The sequence below is a fragment of the Heterocephalus glaber genome, unplaced genomic scaffold (genome assembly GCF_053883595.1).
Source record: "Heterocephalus glaber isolate CG9 unplaced genomic scaffold, H.glaber_assembly_v1.0 deba00001472, whole genome shotgun sequence".
NCBI lineage: Eukaryota > Metazoa > Chordata > Mammalia > Rodentia > Bathyergidae > Heterocephalus > Heterocephalus glaber.
The window spans coordinates 10038705-10055138 of NW_028258315.1; positions in this window are offsets into that span (position 1 = coordinate 10038705).

Genomic DNA, 16434 nt, shown 5'->3' on the forward strand with positions numbered 1-16434 from the left:
AAGCTATTTGCAATAGCCAGTAACCAGCCAGTTCCTCAAAAATCCAGATGTACAAAGCAGTTAGTTAGCTGCACCAAAGGGAACTGTCTTGGTTACTGAAGCAAGCTGGAGAACAGAATGAATGAGCGACGGCCTAGATTTTCCAGATGCCAATAGCTTTTATGGCCTCAGCTTTGTCACATACAACCTTCATGCAGATTCATATACTGCAGTTCTAACCCTGAAGAATTCAGAATATGACTTATTTAGCGATAGAGTCTTTAAAGAGGTGATTAAGCTACTATGAGATCACTGGGTAGGTCTGATCCAATAGAACCAGTATCCTAGAGGAAGAGATTAAAGAGAACATGGACATACACAGAGGGAAGACAGAGAGAAGATGAGCATCTGCAAACCAGCGAGACAGGTCTCAGGAGAAACCAATTCTGCCGGCACCTCAATCTTGGATTTCCAGCCTCCAGAACTACAAGAAAATAAGTGTATGTGATTTGAGCCACCCAGTCTGTGGTACTTGGTTACAGCAACCTTAGGAAATTAATTCAGTGACCAAACTGAAGGCTACAGCACAGTCCTGCCATGAAAGCGAGGGCCTGAAGCTTCCTGGTCACACGATGCACCAATAGTGTGTTGCCATGATTTAAGTAGCAGAAGATTGCTAGAGTAGAGGAGAACCACAGTTATCCCTGTTTTAATATCAGGCTTTTTTGTTATGATGTTTCTTTGACTGGAGAGAAAAGGGTTGAGTCACTGCTAAGAAGCAAGGCTTATTGTTCTGTATCTTAGCCGTCACACATGCAACCATGCACCATCGATAGCTCGGACACACCAAAATCACTGATGTGCTCATAGCCTGTAACTTCAGACCTCATTCTGCTTTCTTTTAAACAACTTTTATAAGTAAATATTTGATAGGAAAATGGCAAGGAGAAATGAAGAAACTCCCCCAGATATTAAAAACTGGGGATGAGTCATCAACAGGATCTGGGTTGGCCCTTAGAGATGTAACTAAGTTCACTCAGGAACACTGTTTACATATTTTGAACTCAATAATATTAATGCTCCAGCTCAAGCACTGATGGAGATGGAGAGTGAAGGAAGAGTGGATACGTAAATCTAGCCTTATATTGAGAACCTGTAATCTTAGGAGTCAGTGTTTGATGGCTATTGGGAGCACACGATGTATAGACAATAGGCCTCCACTACGGGCTAGTCATGGACTATGCGAGCCATTCTACCTTACTAAGTCTACCTTTTCATCACTGAAATGGAAATAAAATAATAGAACATGGCTCCGCCTCTTCTGACAAAGCCCCACCTCCTAACACCACATTTAGCTGTGACTTCCCCATGATTCAATCTTTCAAAAACCCTGCCTAGGGACCAGGGATTTAGCTCAGTGGTTCCTCTGCCTGCCTTGCAAGCGCAAGGACCCGAGTTTGATCCCCGGTACAAAAAAACAATTATTATTATTGTTATTATTATTATTATTGGGACATTTCAGGACGTGTGTAAACTAAAGATTAAACATATTCACTATAATTCTGTCCTCAAAGTCTATGCTGCCAATTGTGTCGTGTGTAGAATTACAGCAAGGACACAGAGATACTTCTAGATGTGCTGCCTCAGTAAGAAAACACCCAAGACAAACTCGTCTTACCTCAAGCTCCTTAGAACAGCAAGGAACACAATGTCCTTTGGAAGAAATCCTAGACTCATCAATACTGAAAATAGGATTGTGTTGATTTAACCAGAGGTAGTAGAAATGGAGAAGAACCCGAAAATGGAGAAAAAGTGAATGCAAGATTGTTTAGACCCCTAAAAATTAATCGTTTCTTCCAAAGACTGAGTCTTCTCTAGGTAGTTCTGGAAAATTCAGACCCAGCTTCATAAATCACCCCAAGCACTTGTTGATTTAAAATCTAACCCCATGCTGCACTAATAAAACTACTAACTTCAACAAAAAGAATAAAAAACTACTAACTCCTCTGGGCTGTGCCAGTGTAGACAGCCATGAGCATGGTGAGTTGGCTCAGTGGAGCCAAGATTGCAGAAGCCCTGGGAGAGGTCTTTGTTCAAGGCTAAGTTTATAATCAAGAATTGAAAGTTCTCGGAATGAATCTCCAGCCCGTCGCAGATGTCCTCCGAGGAAATCATGTCGTATGATAATTGTGTAAGATAGTCAACTGACGGAGCATCAAATATGAAAATACAATTCAATGAGTTTATACTGCGGTTAAAAACAGAAGTGAGTCACGTGACACATTCAGAGACTGGCTGTGACATATTTATCAGAGATATTCAAGAGACTATTCCAGCGCAGGACATTAAATTCCTTAAGGCATTAAGAAATTGTTGCATACAGAAATTAGTGTTTTAGATAATTCTGTCTCTTCAATAATATTAATAACTAATGCTCAGATAGCATTCCTATTCTTCATGTTTATTATAGACCTCCCCCAATTTAGTCCTCATAGTAAATAAGGTTATTAGCAGTATCCTCCTCACTCTCCATGTTTAATACATGGGAAACTGAGACATAGAAGGAGTAATTAATTGGCCCAAGTGTATGTAACTATTGAATGTGAAAGTGGGATTTGAACTCATACCTCCTGCTAACTATGGGCTTAGTCACAGTCCTGTTCTGCCTCCTAAGTCCTCAAGGTCCAGCAAGCCCAGGTTCACATAAGCCAGCTCTCTGGTGGCAAGAAAAGGCAGACCCTATGGAAATCCCAAAGGATAAATAATTTAATTTATAAATAAATAAGAGAGATGATAGGAAGCAAACAGGGGGATAGGAAAGGGGAGAGGAGAAAGGAATCTGGGGATGTGGAAGACAGAACAGAAGAGGAGGAGAAAGGAGAAGTACAGAGGATTAAGAAGGGGTATGTATGTGTACCAATAATCCACAATAAATATATCCATTATATATTTTTAAAACACACCAATAAAAAAGTTTTTAAAGAAGCTCTCAACCATCTGGCACCTTCATTCTGAAACCTAGACAAACGAATTTGTCAACACTTGTCTTGCTTTTTCAATAGAAGGCCAGTTCTCAAGTCACAGTTCTGCAACTGAGTAACTATCACCAAAGGGAGTCACTTAATCTCTATGTCCTGAGTTCCTCAATTTATAAAGATAATAAAATTGTACCTATCTCATAAGCGTATTTTAAAGATCATGTGAGCTAATACCTTTACAGCCATTCGAACCACACAGGCAGCCACATGGTAAATGCTGTAAGTGCTGGCCCCACCATCCTGGGGGAGAAGTCCTATACCAGTTCACCTTTGCACAGCCCCCCTCCCCAGCTGAGCACACAATGGAGATCAGTAAATACTGCTGGAATGAATTAGCAAACAAGCAAAGATTTCTAAAGGAGGAGACACTTAAGCTAAGCCTGCTGTTATGTCTTGTGTCTAGATGTCCCCCTAAATCCTCATGCAGTCATAGGTGGTCTGAAAAAGTCAACTTTTTCAGAGGCGGCTGGGCCTAGAGTATGTGATGCTAGGATTAGTTCATGGTGGACTGCTAGGATCAAAGGCACTAGGATTAAGGGTGTGAGTGTTACCTGCCCTAAGTAGCCTGGATAAGATATAAGGGGTAGAAAGAGCTGTGGTTATCCCTTCCTTGCTTGCTATGCTACCTTCTGCCCACCATGCACTATTTCTCCTCTGCAATACCACCTTGCCTTGGAGCCAGCTGATTATGGACTGAAACCTCTACAAACTGTGAGCTAAATAAAACTTGCTTCCTTTAACTTTGGGCATCGGGTATCTCGTCTCAGCAATGAGAAAAGTAACTCCACGGCCATGAGGAGTGAGGCTCGGAAAAGGGAAAGGAAGGTCTTTTAACAGCAGGACTGGACATAGAGATTGGAGCAGGAAGACCCACGGTAAACTTTTGAGGCTGTTGGGAAAGGAACTTGGCCAGTCATGAATTCCAGCTGGAAATTAATGAGAAATAATAAGGAAAGGCAAAGTAGAGTCAAAAGATGGAAACTTGGAATGGCCAAGGGTAACCCAGGCCTATACAACTCTCAAGTCTTCGCTCTTGTACTACTTCTGTGTGGTTAAGAATCTTCATAGAGAGTGTGGTGCCTATGTCCCAACTGAGGGCTGAGACAAGAGGACCACAAGTTCAAGGCCAACCTGGGATGCCCTGTTTAAAAAACAAAACTGTACATTCTTAATCTGTCTACACATTTATATTATAAAGTAATGCTCTTTAACAATAAAAGGATAATAATGGGCCAGGGATTTAACTCAATGATTTTGCCACCTGCTACACAAGCACAAGGACCTGAGTTCGATCCCCAGTACAAAAAAAAAAAAAAAAAGCATAATAACAATATTTTACTGTCATACAGCACTTTAAACTTCCTATAGCATTTATGTACTTATTATTTCAAGCAATAAACTATTTTGTAAAATACATAAATATTTATGTTATAGCATACATATAAAGGCTTTATAATATATTTTATACAATGCTTAATTATAATATATGCAATGCTTTGTTATTTCCTGAGCAGTCTCTCCAACCTAAATCAACACCTAAGGCCAAGTAGTTCATCAGTCAGGCTCATATATTACAGTGAAGAAAACCAATTAGTAAGGATTGAGAGGTTGGCTTATTTACAGGGTCTCTTTTTTTTCAGTCCATTTCCTATCATTGGATACGTGGAATTTGGCCCTAGATTGAATCACTGCATCTGGCCACTTTTGATGAGTATTTGATGTATGGCAAACTTCCAGGTTAGGGAAATGGCAGCAAAGGGATTTCCGTGAGTTACAGGTCACAAACTCACCAAAGGCTCTTTTAGGGAACACTCACGGAAACTGAGTGCTCTAACTCTGCAGCGCACACACACACACACACACACACACACACACATACATACACGCTCCCACACACACACAGCTACCCAAGTGGAGCAACTGTCTAGCAGGATATTGACATGCTTCCTTTCCTGTCTGGAGCGGGGACAAAAGGATCCTGTCATCCTGTATCTAATCACATGCAGCTTGAAAAATAAATGCAGGTGACCCCTGAGTCGGATGAGGGTAGCATGTGTGTCTCTTTTCTTCTCATTGAGTGGCAGTAACATTTATTTGTATCTCTTCCAGTTAACTTTTGGTGACTCTGAAAGACACCATCTCAAGATCCACCACAATGGGGTCCACATGTAACATGCAGATGGTCAGGGTCTCAGGACCAAGTATGCACTGCCAGGTGCCTGGGTTGTCACCTCAGTAGGGACGTTCACATCTTGCTGCACAGCACACACTGTTTGCTATTAAGTATTTCCACTCTGCCATGCCCCATGTAGTAAAGAACCTAGTTCCAGCAGAGCACAGTGGTGCATGCCTGTAATCCCAACAGTCTTAGAGGCTGAGGCAAAAGGATCGCCAGGTCAAGCCCAGCCCCAGCAATTTAGTAATTTAGTGAGGCCTTGCTCAAAATTTAAAAATGTATTTAAAGGGCTGAGAATGTAGCTCCATATGAAGGCCCTGGGGTCAATTCTCACTACTGGAAAAAAAGAGGAATCCATTTCTGAGCAATTCTTTATTGCATGTATTTTTGATGAAAACCATACTGCAAACTGGTAACCCTTTCTAGGAGCAGGCATCCTGCCACACTACTGCCACTGTATTGATTTAGGATTGCCATTTACTAGTGCACTCCTTCAAGATCCTGCAAACTGGGGCCATTTCCCCTATCATGGTCTTACTAAGACTGGTCATTTCCAACCATCATTTTCCCTGTCAACTTGGCATTAGCAGCATAAGCAAAGCAGAAAGTGGTGCAGTCTGTTAGTTTGTTTTTATTGTCTTCTGCCTATACAGAAGGGTCCCTGGTGTCCCTTTCCATTTCTAAGTTCAACATTTCGGGCACTGAACTCAGATTCAGTAATATGCAGTTATGGAATAAACTAGGAAATGAATCACAATAGCTTGGATGGAGACAAAGCCGTAGCACCAAGTCACCCGCTGCATGTGCACATTTAGAGGCATCATAGATATTGTTGCTGATTTTATTTGAAGCTGGGAAATTCTGGACCCAGCTTGCGATAGAGAAAGGGAACTTAAAGGCAAATGTATGTCTTCTAACTTAAACCAGTCCTGTCTGTAAGCCTGGAGTTGGTGATATTTGTGTACTAATGCATGCTTTTCAACGAGCCCTGTACTTCTTAACTGGATGGGGCCACCAGCCAGTGACACTTGGAGGGAATTTGTTGCAGCCCCAGTTTATCAGCATTGCTGCAGACCTGGGGAGCTCCAGATTGCAAAGTCGAGCTGATGGAGAAAAAGAAAACTGTCTTGGGAGGAATCATTTTCTCCCTTCCCAAATATGTTTGATGCTCCTCTACCTTTTGGAGACACACAGACCCTTCTGCCTTATTTCCTATTCCCAAGGATATTACATGCTTCCTTTCCTGACCAATGAAATGCCCCGGAGAGCTAAGCAATCTGCACTGTCACAATATGGCAGACACCAGCTCATCATTGGCCCTTGCTCATTCTGTCATTTCATTGGCTGAAGTGTCATTAGCTTTTGCAGTGACAATTATTCGAGGACCAAGTAAACTGTGGAAATTTGTAAACTCTTGCCCAGCTAAATTAAATGCTATTTTAACTAACAGTTAATAGTGTTTACTGCTGTGTAATAGTAATTTTCATTTTTTACTGTATCTAATGACATTCTGATGACTGGAATTCTCTGTAGGGATACCAAATCATTACATTAAGGATGAGTGATTTTACTGTGCAATGACTGATCAGTATAATAATATGTAAACTAATGCTTAAGCTAGTAAATTAAATCATTTGCACCACAGTGTTTGTCAACTAGAATAGGGATTCCATTATGCTGCTAAATTATAATGTAGACCCTGATTAAAGTGAAATAAAAAATGGATATCTCCAAGTGGAGACAAATTGGCAGAATACTTTCAGAAAAGGTATGGAAAAGACAGAAACAGTCCTAATCAATCCAAACAGCTCATCAACTCCCATGGGAGGTGGTCACTGAACTAAGTTATGGAAAGAAGCTTGTAGACACCTCAGAGTGTTGATATATGAGAAGATTTGCCTGCTGGAGGGACAGCAGGGAAGTAGGACCTCAAGGAAGATCTACATAATCAACCATGTTACAAATCTGTTTTTTCTAGCATGTGAGACCTAATGAAAACACACAACTGTCAAGACAGAAACAACTTCCTTCACACATGGCCATTCCTGAGGAGAAATCAGAGCATAATGGACTGTAACTAGGGATTCTCCTCCCAGCCTGAAAGCTATCAACTGTTCCCTAAATCTCACAAGCTGGACAGCAACTTCACAAACATGAATCCTTTCTAATTCAGCCTCTACAAAAAGCCAAAGCACATTCAGTGTCTAAGCAATGAAATCAAACAGACCCAGAGACTGCAACACTCTAAAAATAAGTCAGCCAAGTGTCTAAACTTTCTTGGATCCTAGTAATTCTCAGTCATCAAATCCCATTTTGGAATCAACATAAAAGACAGCTTTGAACATCACAACTGGTAGAGTAAAATCCAGGACAGAGAAAAGAAGGAATATTGTCCTCCTTTCCCAAAATAGAGTGTGGGGTGGGATGGGAAGAAGATTAAACTTTAATCCAAAGAGTTCAATGTCTCGTGCAGAAGAACTTGGAAGAACAAGGTCTACTCCATTCAATTCAGTTGAAAATTACTGCACTCAGTGCAGTCTGTGGATCAGCCACTAGGAGTCAGTTGCAACGACAGTGGCTGGGCTAAAACAGATGAGGTTTCAGAACTGCTGTCCTCAGGAAGCCCATAGTACAATAGATGAGACAATGTGGGAACTAAGAATTATGACAGGACTCACTGTTTCCACCACAGGACCTGGAGAACATCCTGGAGAGGGGGGCCTAACTCCATAGATGAAATAGGGATGACTTCCAAAGTCTTCACTCTTTGTATTGAGTTGGAGTTGATCAGATGAGGTAAAGGAGAAGGGGCTTTCCATCATCTAAAAAGGCTTCAAAGTTTAAGAAAATGTGGCGGATGGGGGCTGAGGCTGTGGCACAATGGTAGGGCACAGGCTTAGCATGCTCAAGGTCCTGAATTTGAAAAAGAAAAAGGAAATGTATAGTATTATTCAAGATTCAAGACCTTCCCAGGGATAGCTCTTAAATGTCAAGAAGGAATAAAATCATGGACAGCTTCATGTACAGCATGAGCCAGACTAATGTGATGGTGGGTAGGACTTGTTTTCTGAAAATACTGCTCTGGGGGCCATGCAGAGATGGCTTAAAGAGAGAGGAAGGTACAAACTTAGGTATTGGTAACAACATTATGATAATAACTCTAACAGATGATCAGAGCGTGTGGATGATAGCAGGCATAGAAAGACAGAAACATACGTATCTAGAAAGTAAGATGATGAGACCATTTCCTGGGTTATGGGATTAACAAGGAATAAGGGAATGAGTAAACCAGGACCGAGCATGACCCAAGGAAGCTATTCGTTTCGAATTTAATCATTTAAATCACCTCCTCTGGCCGGGGATTTAGCTCAGTGGTTCCGCCGCCTGCCTCACAAGCACAAGGTCCTGAGTTCAATTCCAGGTACCAAAAAATAAATAAATTAAAAATAAATAAATAAATAAATAAATCACCTCCTCTGGTAAACAAAAATGCTGTTTCAGTTTCTTTCCCAGGGTGTCAAAGAAAACTCAACTATAACTCTATTGTATGTTTTCCTATCAATCAATTCACATTGCCCAGGATCTAACTCAGAACAAAAGAGTGCCACGGAAGATTACACCATTCATGATGGTATTCAGTGGGTGTGTTCGTACCAGGGTTGCAACGTTCACGCCCCAGACAGGGCCGATGGGTTCAGGGCCGGGTTCCTGACTCAGAGGTGATGAGTAGCACAGGCACACCATCTCTACCAACAGGTGCCTGACCAAACTAGCAAATTCTCTTTCAGGGAGTTTGAACTAAAGACACCAAGAAAGAATTACGGAGTCCGTGATGACAGGAAAGAAAAAAGCTGAGGGAGAGAAAGTAGCTGAGTCACCGAAGTACAAAATCACCCAAGCAAAGAGAAACATGCTCCATCTGCCAAAAAGGAAGTAAACTCTGCAGCTTTGTTAGAGCTGCATCCCATCTAAAAAGGGGATGTGTGGGTTGGGCACTGCACAAGAATCTCTAGCTAAAGGGACAAGCAGCAGAAACACAGCTCATCCACCACCTACCAGACTCAAGGAAGTGACCACCCAGGAGAGTGGCCCCAGAAAGACAGCTCAGCTTTCTGTAAGCCTGGCCGTGCAGCTCTGAGACTAGCTCAGTCCTGCCTCCAACTCCTTTCAACCGCAGATATTGCTGTTAAAGGGACACCACAGACCAGGCGCAGTGGTGCACACCTGTAATCCCAGCACTTGGGGGGCAAAGGCAGGAAGATCCCAAGTTCAAGGCCAGCCTGGACTATGAAGTGAGATCCTGCCCCAGAAAAAGTGAGGGAGGCTGTGTCCTAGCTCAGTGGTGAGAGTGCCCCCAGCTTCCATGCCCAGTATGAGAAGAAAAGCTGTTGTGTGCAGGTAGCCAGACCCTCTCCCACCACAGATGTGCTTGGTTTAGTGGTTTCACTGCACAGCAGTTTTGAAAACTTCCAGGGTGCACACCTGTAGGCAGACCACACAGCCTCTCTCCGGCATTGCACCCACCTGACGCCTGGAGGCCCACTGTTTAGCTGAAGGCCCTTGAGTTTCCTTCCATCCCCTGACTCAGGGTCACCACTGTGACTCTCCTCCTTGTCACCTGTAAGACCCTGCTAAGTGCAAAGAAGAACATGTGAGTGAGAGGGTTAGATGAAAAAAAAGGCAAAACAGTAGCAGTGCATGGACTGGGGAATGACAGCACTGGATAAACTTGCTCGTCTGTGCGGATGTGCGTGGTCTGTATTCCTCAGAGGGTGTCTCCCAGGCTGAGACCACAGCAGCGCACAGCCATAACCTCCTTCTCCCCAACGCTGGAGCCCCAGAGACCCTTGTGATCTGGCTTCACTGTCTCTTGGAATCCACCTCCTCCCACCCCCCTCCTGGCTCTCACAGCCCCGAATCATGGGCTCCGGGGTCAGGACACGGGACTGACATAGGTGGCAGCTGAGCTGTTTCCTATTTCCCAAACACCTGGCATTAGCACCTGCCACCCCTGCATGGAGTGACCTTTCCCCAGACACCTCGTGATTAAGCCCCTCACCTCTGTCACACCACTGCCTAAACATCACCTCCTCTGCAAGGCCTTCCACCTTAGTCCCATTTACTGATGACAGCTTGTACTGTGCACTCTGACCCTTTCCCTCCCCACCCCTGCTCCGGGTTTTCCCCATCTCTCTTGCACACGCTAGCACACCTCACATTGTGTTCACTGTTGGCAATCTACTTCCCCACTGGCATCCCAGCTCCAAGGGGCCAGGAATGCTTCATCTCTGTCACTTGCAGATGGGTCCCAGGTGCCCCTAAGAGTGCCTGCCATTCAGTAGGCCCTTCTTAAAACACTTGGACAAATGAATGGTGGCTCACTCTGGCCAGGGGCTGAAACCTGAGCCTCCCTAGGGCTGTGCAGCTGTGAACAGATTCACTGCTGGTAACTGTCCTGCGAGCCAGGAGCCATTCCTATCTATGTCCATTTTGCAGAGAGAAGAACTGAGACTCAGAAAAATTGGGAACAACCTGTGTTCACACAGTTGATCAATGAGGCTATGAACTCCAGACACTCTTTGCTCCGGACCCGTGTCAGAGCCATGAGAGGAAGTGTGGGCCTCAGGAGTTTTATAGCTCAGTGGAAGCAAAATTAATACATGCATTTTTTTCCGACACTGGTTCATCTGAAACACCCTGACCAACAGCTTTCCTAGACTGTATCACCCCAATCAAAGACAGAGGAGTAGGCGGGAAAGATAAGGACAGAGGTTTTCAATGCCTTGAGAAAAACCCCAGGTAGTCTAGGACACAGTTTACCCCCCAAAAAGGATGTCCACAAAGAAAAGTAATTAAGGAGCGTGTTAAGGGTCTTAAAATTAAGTACATGTATTTGTAACCCATATCTTAAATATGCAACAAGTAAACAGTAGGAGGACTTTTTTCAATTTTTATTCGCTTATTAGTACATGTGCAGTACATAATGACTGCATTGCCTGTGTGGAGTCGGGACAGGTACACAACACATTTCAGTTCCTTTTCCTCTCCTTTCCTCCCCATCTTACCCACCTCCATCTCTTGATGCTCTTCCCATTTGGAAAGGGTCCTAATGTGGGTTTCTCATATCAGAAAAACTACATGATATTTAAGCCTGTGCATCTGATTTATTTCACTTAACATTGAGGTCTCAAGGTGCATCCATTTGCCTACCAGTGACTCAAATTTACCCTTCCTTATGGCAGAGTAGTGCTCCACTGTGGTAAATACCACATTTTTTAATTGATTCACCTGCTGATGGACATATAGGCCTCTTCCAAGATTTAGCTATTTTATTTGGGGGTTTTTTTGTTTTGTTTTGTTTTGTTTTTTGGTACTGGGGATCGAACTTGGGACCTTGGACTTGTGAGTCAGGCGATGGAACCACTGAGCTAAATCCCCAGCAAGATTTAGCTATTTTAAATCATGCTGCTCTTGAAGACATAGGTGTAGGCAAGGGCTTTCTGAACAGAACTCCAATGGCACAAGAAATAGAACCTTTTTTGCTCTTTGACTATAATTTTCTTAGAAACATCAGTTTATGAAAGCAATAGCTACAATTGCTTGTACACTTGTTCTTCTTCTACTTTACTGGATGAGACAGAAGAGTATTGAAAAACATAGCATAAAACAGAAAAAAAGACGACATGAAGTTTTTGTGGCCCCGCATTATAAAAATCTATTTACACACATGGCTAGCTTTGCCCACCAATTTCACATGTCACATATCTGTGACGGCAATCGATGCACATTGAATTGGATATTAAATGATATCCGTTGTAATACCACCAGTGAAAAAGTAAAGATACTTTTCTATTTCATGTCCTTAGATAATCTTTCAAGAAAAGACAACTCTTCTTTTAAAAATCTGAGCTACGTTTTATCAAGAAGTATATAATTCATAAAAAAATCTCTTAAATAAATGCAAATTTCCCCAACACAGGATGTTTTCTTGGTACATTTAAATTTAGTTTTATTTTATAATAATTTAGACTCAGTTTCAATTAGTAGTATAAATTCCAAAAATATAAACCAAGGTTTCTCAACTCCAATTCAAAATACTTCTTTTACATCTTCTGAACCTATGGGTAGAATGTCATAAACAATCTCCCTAGGTCTTGTTTTGTTCCTTATGAGTAATCGCATTTTCTCAGCTATGAACTATTTCCTGCAAGTGACATCCCAGGGCTTACATTTTACCTTCTTTGATAAGCAATTGAGAACTTGACTAGATTACCTTAAGTAAATAAATGTGGGTAAAGAGATTATCCAGGATTGTATTTTATTGTAGTCCTTAATACGTGGACCCAGTGTTTTAAAAGGATTAACAATCTTGCTATTTACCTTAAACAAAAGCCCTTTGCCATATAACAACCTTGCGTAATGCAGTGCCTAACCCTTGTGTACAGCACGCTTGCATCATACAGCAACCATGCGTGGAGCATGATCAGATGACTTTGCAGAGGAAGTTATGTAACACCACAGAAAGAATTTTCTTAAAACTTGAACGAAGACATTTTTAAAATTGAAGGTATTTTCCAGGATATCTGATTATCTGAAACAGATTATTTAAATATGCAGTTTTTAAAATTGAGTTTAATAGCTGTATAGGGAACCAGGAATGATGCATTTGATATAAGAACTGTTTTGGAGCTCGGCATACCAAACGCAGGCGACAAAAGGCGAATATTTCCTTGGCTCGCTAATTTCACTAATTTGTGTTATTGGGTGATCAGATATCCTTACTTAAGGGATTAGCCACTGTGGTACTGTTTTATTCCAGTGCTCCAAGAATTCCTTTGGAGATTAAAAACAAATCCTTGGAATAAGGATCCAGGTTTTTTTTTCAGTCCAAAAATTACTTCTCGGGACACTGGTGCAAAACGTTAGAAATGAGCTAATCCCTTAAGAAAGGGATATTTGATAACTCAATAGCACAAATTAATTGTGAGAATGCTCAGGGAATCCAAATGCATTATAATTAATTTAATTCTTAAGAAATACATTGAATCATATAGTTAATCCCCATAAATGTAACCTAGTGGAGGGAGGGTGGGAGTTGGCATTTTTGCCCTTCTTTGATTTCATAAGCCAATAATCAGCCTGAAGTTCCAAGAAACAAATTTTATCCCTGCAGGTCCACAGTCTACACATATCCCTAGGTAGAAGATTAGAATAATAACATAAACTACATCACAAAAAGATAAATACTATTTTCATGTACAAATATAGGGAAACAGGTATAGACCAGTGACTCCTGCTATTCAGTAATAAACTCTTCTGCAGTTGAATGACTACATCCTTCTAATCAAGGAAAAGAGTCATGGAATAGAGAAAAGAGCCTATTTGGTGAATACATTCAGAGCTGAATGTGTGTATTATGTCTTTCATGGACTTAATGACTCATTTTATTTTTTTTCCCCAAGAGGTCCAGAGTTACAAAAGCATTATATTTTAAGTTATGAATTCCTCATTACAGAAATGTTTTATGTGCTACTGCATTCAGATTAAGCTTCTCTGCCTATATAAAAAAAATTAGTCAGCATGTCTCTATTTTATGGCCTACTTGGCATGTGTCAGGGAAAGATGTTTAGCACATAAGAACAGGAGGTTGTCAACTATCTGAAACAACTACCCCAGCTACTTAAGCCATGCAGCAAAACCACTGGCATGTAAAGGAACTCAGGGGAGGTGTTGCTACCCCACAAAATTAAATATTAGACCAAACCACATAACCACACATTAATCTATCTGGTCCACAGCTAAGCAGCTGCAGAAGATGTGATCAATTCTTATAGATTTTCCACCTAACACCCTCAGAGGAGCATGGGCCATCATTCCCTGCTGGCCAGTGTCCACACAGGTCCTGATTTGCTTTCTTTTGGGGCAGCAACAATGGGATGGTAACCAGGAGAAGCAAAGCCCTGCTTTCCCATCTTGCCCCACCTTTGTCTGTGTGAGCCATGTGCTTAGATTAAGGTCATTGTTCCCTCCTTTGCCCTCCAGTGAGCAGCCTTTGTTCATTCCATCCAAATGTCCTGACTGCCCACCCTGGGTTAAACTACATGAGTGAGTAAGTCACAGTCCTGTCCAGTTCCAAAGGAAGTGACCACCAAGTTGGGGGAGCCACAGTGAATCACCAGAGTTATAAAAACAACACAGATTGAAAAAAACACAAAAGGCAAGTGGAAATGACAACCACAGCAGGCAGATGACTAAGGGACAGATAAGTGGGTTAGACAAAAAGCTTTCAAGGAGGAAGTGACTTGGAAGTGGGCAGTATTGCAGCAAACAGGGAAGAGAAAGGCTCTGTGTGTCCACATACCATGCATGTGCAGAAAAAAGGCATAGTGTTGACTATTATTACGGCTCTCCGTATCTGCGGTAATTGTTTCCTTTTCTGCTTTTCCCAAAAGGAAGAGAGAAGATAAAGATAGTTGGTCAGAGGCTGGACCAGATAGAGGCCCAAAGGTCTAGCCCAGGGCATCATTGCCTGTAGGACAAGGGTCAAGCCTGGGGTCAGTTCTGACCATCAGCACCATGGCATCTGGGGCCAGGGGGAATGGAAGTGCGGAAAGCATCATTCCCTACTTGGGAGGCAGCACACCAGCAGACAGACCCCCAACCCCACCAAGGAGGAAGGCAGACAGGACTGATGCCAGGAAGGGCCCCAGTGCACCAGGACACTCTGCAGGCTCCTTGCACTGCTATGTCTTCTAGGCCAACTCATTATTTCCCCTTCAACAAACAGGAAGTGCTGATATGTATTAGGACTGCCAGCTTTTTTATTCTTCCTTAGCACTAATGAAGGAGACTATGGGTGCAGAGATGAAAGACAGGTCCTGGGGTGCCTGCCTTTGTCTCTTTTTACATGTCAGTTAATTTTGCTGATGTATACCTTCTTTGTTTATCAAATGGGAAGTGCATTTCATGCTTCATGATCTCTCTGAGATGTTTGAAGACTAGCTGATTCCAAAAGGTCTTGGAGTTCCTGAGAGATAAGAGTGTGACCCTCCTACAGGTATCATCAGGCACACCTAAATTCTCGGTCTGTCCAGCCTGACTTCCACAGGAAGCATACAGCTCACCTCAGTCAGCCTCCAGCTCCACCATCCTGCACACAGGGATTCAACAAACAGCTCAGAAATACTCCAAAAAACCTGCATCCATGCTGGGCATGTACAGACTTTTTCTGCTTGTCATTAGTCCCTAAATAATACAGTCAGCAACTATTTACACCACAGTTACACTGTATTAGTTATTACAAGCAATCTGTGGGTGATTTGAAGTATATAGAAAGATGCAAGTTATATAAATACTATGCTATTTAACATGAGGTGTGTGAGTATCCCCAGATCTCAGTGTCCCCCTTGGATGTGAAGGGATGCTTCACTGCTAAGATATCTGACCTCAGATTACATTTATTAAATTATACAGGGGATTCAGAGTAGACACACTAGGCAGGCAGATGCAAGTTTTCACAAAAAAATACATGTAAACTAAGGATACCATTTCTGTGATTTTTGAAGCTCTGAAGACAGAATTCACTGACATTTCTTCCCACTGTGACGCATGGCTTTGGCAGGAAAAAAAGAGACTTTCAAAAATCATTCTTTACTACTTTCCAAAGTCCAACACAAAAAATACCTATCAGGGAGGAGATCTTTACACCCAGGAGTTAAATATTCTTTTTTCTTAGTAAAAGAACTAACAGATGATGAACCAAATGCAGGACCTTAAAAAAGGAAAGGGGTTCTGACATAAACTGTATGTATCATGGGTAACCACGCCTACATTACGCTAAGTAAAGAAGCTGGGCACAAAAGGAGGAACAGCGTATGATCTCATTCATACGAGGCACTCGTTATGACCCTGCTAATCACCCTCATGGACATGAAGGGTAATCTGGTAGCCAGGACTTGGAAGAAAGGGAGAAGGGAAAATTATTGTTGGATGGTACAGATTTCCAGCTCTGCAAGACAAAAGAGTTCTATGAGTGTTATTCACAATAATGTGAATGTACTTAAGGCCACTCAATAGTAAACTTACAATGGGGGCTGGAAGAATAGCTCAAAGGTAAGCTGTATGCTTTAGCATGCACAGCTCTGGGTTCCACACACAGCACCAGAACTTTAAGAAACAAGAAGGTTAAAGTGACACATTTATGTAATATATATATTCCATCACAATTGTTAAAAACAGAAT